Source organism: Argopecten irradians, chromosome 13 (assembly GCF_041381155.1).
Source record: "Argopecten irradians isolate NY chromosome 13, Ai_NY, whole genome shotgun sequence".
Lineage (NCBI taxonomy): Eukaryota > Metazoa > Mollusca > Bivalvia > Pectinida > Pectinidae > Argopecten > Argopecten irradians.
In genome coordinates this window covers 8,832,527-8,838,398 of record NC_091146.1, presented here as the reverse complement: position 1 = coordinate 8,838,398, position 5,872 = coordinate 8,832,527, and positions in this window count along the sequence as shown.

Sequence of the window (5,872 nt, the reverse complement as noted above, 5' to 3'; positions counted from 1 at the left end):
ATCTAATCGTGAGACTTTTAGTCAGAATTTCTACGTTTAATTATATTAACAAGCCTCAAATCTTTGTCTCTTTGTATAACATAATTACAAATTACTTATATATACATTGCTACAAATGCCTAGATTATTGTACGAAATTTGCCCTCCTACTAAGAGTAACAGTGTATGAATGCAGGGCTTAGTATCCCACCATATTACACAGTTTTGTTTTCTTACCTGAATAGTCCAGAAATATATCAAATCGGTGTTCAATAAAGCAAAACCAAAACTTCAACATATACTAGAATTGTAACATACAACGATGGTTTTCGTATAAACAGCGTTTTTACTTTCCATATCTTTCCATAACAACTCACTGTACGCAATATTAATCAAACTTGTCGCAGCTTCTCTAGAAAATGATGTTCGTCGAAAGAATATTCGGGTTCGGCGCGCTGTTTAGTTTAAATCAATTTTATTGTAACAAAAGACAAATGGATTGGACAAAAGTTATTACAACTTACTGACGTCCTTTCCGAACAAATAAATATATAATTACAATGATAGTTTGTCACGTGATAGCTTAAATATGTCTATATATATTTTATATACCAAAACAAAACAAAAGGTTACAAATTAGGATATAGCTAAAGAGATAAAGGAGGGATAAGAGACACCAACGCATATTTATGTTTGTTATAGAGGGTTTTGCTTAGAACGTGTGAGTGGTTATTCTTAACTAGGCGGCCTAAGTATAATCCTTGTCTACACACACATAGCCTTCTGCTTTTCTAATGTTCAGTCACATCCCGTGCCGCGTTTGCCTTTCACCATGATACTCCGGGTCCTTACGAATTCCTGTCTTTCGTACTTAGCCGACTAGATAAGATCAACCAGGCACACGCTCTTTATTGTTGGATGAATTTATGAAAATAAATAAATTTGTTATATATACATTTAATAAGTAAACTACGAGCTTGAAGTAAAAGTGGAAGACGTTGGTGCTAAAGAGGAGAGGGGAGGGAGAGTAGGGCCTAGATTTGGGCAGATAAAGCTGAGAGTATCCTGGCCGTCCGGTATGGTTGGTGGGAGTTACATGTTAAACCGTTTAGAGTTAGAAATAAAAAGTTGGACAGATCTACATATTTGAATATTTAGATTAGCGTCTAGATTTGTATCTCCAAAAAGAAGGTGTTCCACAGTGATTGCCTTGTACCAGTTAAGAGACAGGAGCATTAAGATGCGGGACTGATCGTGATTTTTACAGTATAGTAAGAAGTGGGATGCATCTTCTGGGTAATGTCCGCAGTCGCAATAGGAGTCGTCTCGAAGATTAGCTTTATAGAGGTCGTAATGTAGAGGGCTGCAGCGATTTCGTAGTTGACAATGTAAAATGTTAGTTTTTCTAGGGCCATATTCGAGAAAGCATTTAATGTGAGGAAGTATGGTGTTCTGAGGTCGAAGAAGAGTTTTGAATTGTTTGATAGAGTCAGATGACTTTGTTTCTGTTGGTAGGTTGTTCCAGGAGTTTGAAGTGTTTGGTATGAAGGATGATTTTGTGATTTGCAGTCTGTAGTGTGGGTTTTGGAAGTTATTATTGTTTCTAAGATTATAGTTGGAGAAGTTTGCCACAAGTGGTGGGAGAAGCGTTTTAAGATATGAAGGAGCATTATTATGATAAATATTGTAAAACATTGATAATTTTCTGTCCTTACGCCTATCTGATAATGTTTTCCATCCAAGCTCTCTGTAAATAAATTCTTTTTTCGAAAATATTGGTAAACCGGTTATGATTCGACCAGCTTCGTACTGCATGTTTTCTAATTTATTCGAGAGTGTTATATTACAATTATCCCATACTTCGCAGGCATATTCAAAAAGTGGTCTAATAAAAACAAGGAATATTTTTTCTATGTTTTTTTTCTATTTAGGATGTATTTTAGTTTCCTTAGAGTTGCAATATACTTGGTAGAATTTGATAGTATGTGTTCAATATGGGTGTTCCATGTACCGTTGTCATTCATAATGACTCCTAGGTGTTTGTGATTTCTAACAATAGGTATAGGTGTGTTATTGAAAATAAATTGGGGGTTTGCAGGAATATGCATGTTAGAGACTAGGAGTATTTCTGTTTTGTTAGGATTAAAGTTCATTAGCCATTTCTGTGACCAGAGGTGTAGTTGTTCCATGTCATAGTTTATTACTTGTGTTATATCATGTACGTTTTTAGAGGAGTATGCTAATGTTGTGTCGTCTGCAAAAAGTCTAGTAATTGATAATAATGTATTTGAAATATCGTTAATGTAAACAAGAAAAAGAAGTGGTTCTAAAACTGAGCCCTGGGGGACTCCGGCTTTGATAGGTACTTCAGAGGATATAACATTTTTTAGTACGACTGACTGTCGTCTATTGCTTAAGTAATTTTTTTATCCAATCAAGTAGTTTACCCTTTATCCCGTAGTTTTCTAATTTAATCAGTAACCCTTTGTGCCAGACACGGTCGAAAGCTTTGGAAAAGTCACAGAAAACAAGAGCAGTATATTCATGATTCTCCATTGCTGTAAGTATGGTGTGATAGAGTTTATAAGTTGATGAGTTATAGAGTGATTAGGTAGGAAGCCAGACTGCAAATTATATAGAAGTTTGTTTTGGAAGAAAAAATTGTAAATGTGCTTATGGATTATTCGTTCGAAAAGTTTGCCTATGCAGCTAAGTAGGGATATGGGTCTGTAGTTATTTGACAATTCAGGTTCCCCTTTTTTGAAAATAGGTGTCACGTGGGCGAGTTTCCATAAGTCAGGAAATACGGAGGTGTTAAGGGATTCATTAAATAGGAGTGTTAAAGGTGCGGATAATTCATTGGATAACATTTTTAACATTTTATGACTTATACCGTCAGGACCAGCAGCTTTGTTGACGTCTAAAATATTAATTATATCTAAAACATCTTGGTTAGTTATTACAATTTCAGAAAGGCACATGTCAGTTTGTTTGTCAAAATTGTCAAAGTCGTCATGGTCGCCAAGGTCCGAAACAGATTTGAAGAAGTTGTTTAGAATGTTAGATTTTTCATAGTCGTCTGAAGTTAAGCGGTTATTTGTAGGGTTTAGTAAAGGGGATATGTCGGTTGAAGTGTTTCCTTTTAAAAGCATGCGCATTAGTTTCCAGTATACTTTGGGTTTAGCTGAGTTGTTATTGATGAATCCGTCTACATTTGCGTAAAATAGTGTTCGTGCGTGTTTTAGCATATTGTTTACTTTGTTTCGAGCGCGTTTAAAGTTTATTTCGGACATTGGGGTTTTAACTCTGATAAAGTGTTTCCTTAGTCTGTTTCTACGTTTGATTTCTTTCCTTATATCTCCGTTCATCCATGGTTTGTCGTTTCTGTTGACAGTTACAGTTTTTTTAGGGATATGTTTTTCTAAAATAGACATAAGTTTATCTGAGAACAATTTACACTTGTCGCTTACGTTATTCGTTTGAGAAAATAAATCATCCCAATTTACATGTCCTACCTCTGTTTTTAGGTTAAGAATATCTGTTTTGTTATACAACCATATTTTCCTCTTAAAAGATTTACGTATAGGTAGACAGGATGACAATGACACAATAATAGCTCTATGATCACTGATAGTTTCTAAAACCGGTATAACCATGGATGATTCGGAGGATACAGTATCACTGATGTAGAATGGGTCGATAAGAGATTGAGTTGTATGTGTTATTCTAGTTGGACTGGTTACAAGGTTAGTCAAATTATATTGTTGTGCGAGATTGCTAAGATCATTATTAGTTGCTGTCAATAGGTCAATATTTATGTCCCCTGATAATATAATGTGAGGCGTATAGTCAAAAGCTTTGTCCAAAGAATATTTCAGTCGTGTCCAAATTCCAGAGTTAGATTTTTGCCACGGTGGTTTGTATAATAGACATAAAAGATACTTCTTATTGTCAGTAAAAAATTCAATCCACATTATTTCGTCATTTGGTGATTCTAGGTCAAGCCTCCGTTTAGTCAGTATGTCGTTAGAAGAAAAAATCATAATACCTCCACCAAAAGAGTTCCTGTCCTTTCTGTATATTGTCGTAAAATTGGTAAGAAGAAGATCAGAATCGGGGATGGAAGGGTCGAGATGAGTTTCTGTCAAACACAATACGTCTATGTCGTCGGTAAAACTTTCAAGAAATTCAATTTTGTTTCTAACGCTGCGGATATTTAAGTGCATAATTTTTAATGAGTTGTCTTCAGAGAAAGAAGAAGATAAATTGTCGGAGTCGGAGTCGTTAAATGAAGAAAAACTGTTCACTGGCCCTGGATTTGTATGTATATCCCCTGACAAGAGTAAGATGAGGATTAGTAATAGGGCAATATTGTTAGGGTTGCTATATGTTTGTAGGAAAGTAAGGAAAACGAATGCTATAGGCAAATGTATGAACTGTAGTTTGAAGGTATCGTAATAAGAAGGAGTGTTGTTATGTGATCTGTATTTTATATATATACGAGTTTGCTTAGAGTAATATAGTCCGATAGCACATCTCCATGTGGATACAGAGCACCCTGTCATGGGGGATCGAAAGAGTATAAAGTAGGAAAGTGGAGACAGCTAACGGATGGGTTTGTTGTTATTACGTGTGCATGTCGGACAACCAGGATAACTAAGAGGTAAGAGCGAGGGGTAGAGAGAGAGGGGGAGGGAACTGAAAACAATAGGTAGAAAACACTATATATACATAGGACATGGTTACACAACATTGGAAGGAAAATAATAGTATTGACACTACAATAACGTGTCAGCGGGTGATCAATATGTGTATGACACTGGAGAAAAAATTGCTTGTTGATATCGAACAATATGAACTTATGATTTTGGGTATGTATGGAGGAACCAGTAATATATATATATATATATTACGAAGATCTACAAAACATGAAAATATGAATTTTAGAGTGTAGACAAGACACATCCAGGAAACATAATGATGTTCACATAGTCTGAGGGTTGAAAAGGTGTAGGAACTTAATCAAGAATATGGATTATAGAAAAAATATATGTATATTTTTATAAAATACAGGTGAAAAATTCCGGTCCCCTCTGGAGCGTCGGGTATCTGTTTCTAGTAGAATGTAGTCAGTTTACATAAATAACATTATTGGTGTCGTTATATTTATGTACATAGATCAATAGGCAGATGTTATATACATATGAGCGTTAAAAACATGTGAACAATGATAATGCAATTCATACGATCTTTCTCAATGTCATCGGCATGGAACACACCAACAAACTTTTTCATGGTTTTAAGGAATTTTCAGTATGGAAAATTAAGTATAGGGAAGAATGAATCCTGGTGGCCATGGGCAGGGGTAGGAAGTGTATGAATACGTATATATATATAATTCGATTATCGCAATTTTCTAACCATTTTTGTTGACATGCGTTCAAGTATAGAAACAGAGCTCCGAAACTCCGGGAGGACTGGTGGACCGATGGGTACCCATAGGAAACCTCAGTATTGGAGCGCAATTTAATTTAAAAATGTACAAGCGCGTGCTCACATGTATAAAATACAGGTGAAAAAAATCAGGTCCCCTCAGGAGTGTCGGGTATCTGTTTCTAGTAGAATGTAATCAGTTTACATAAATAGCATTATTTTATGTCGTTATGAACAAAATAGCTTGCAGCTAAATGCATTTCGAAATTCATGTTTAGATAAGTATACTTCACTACATGCTGGAGATAAGTCAGTTATTTTTGCGGTTGGGGGATTTCATTGCTGGTTGTCTGTTGTTGCTGCTGCTGCTGATGATGTTGATCCGGAGACGGGGAGTTCAAGCTTTTCGATGCATTGCGGGGAACAAATCTCGGTTTTCCGAGAGGTGGCTGTTTTTTTT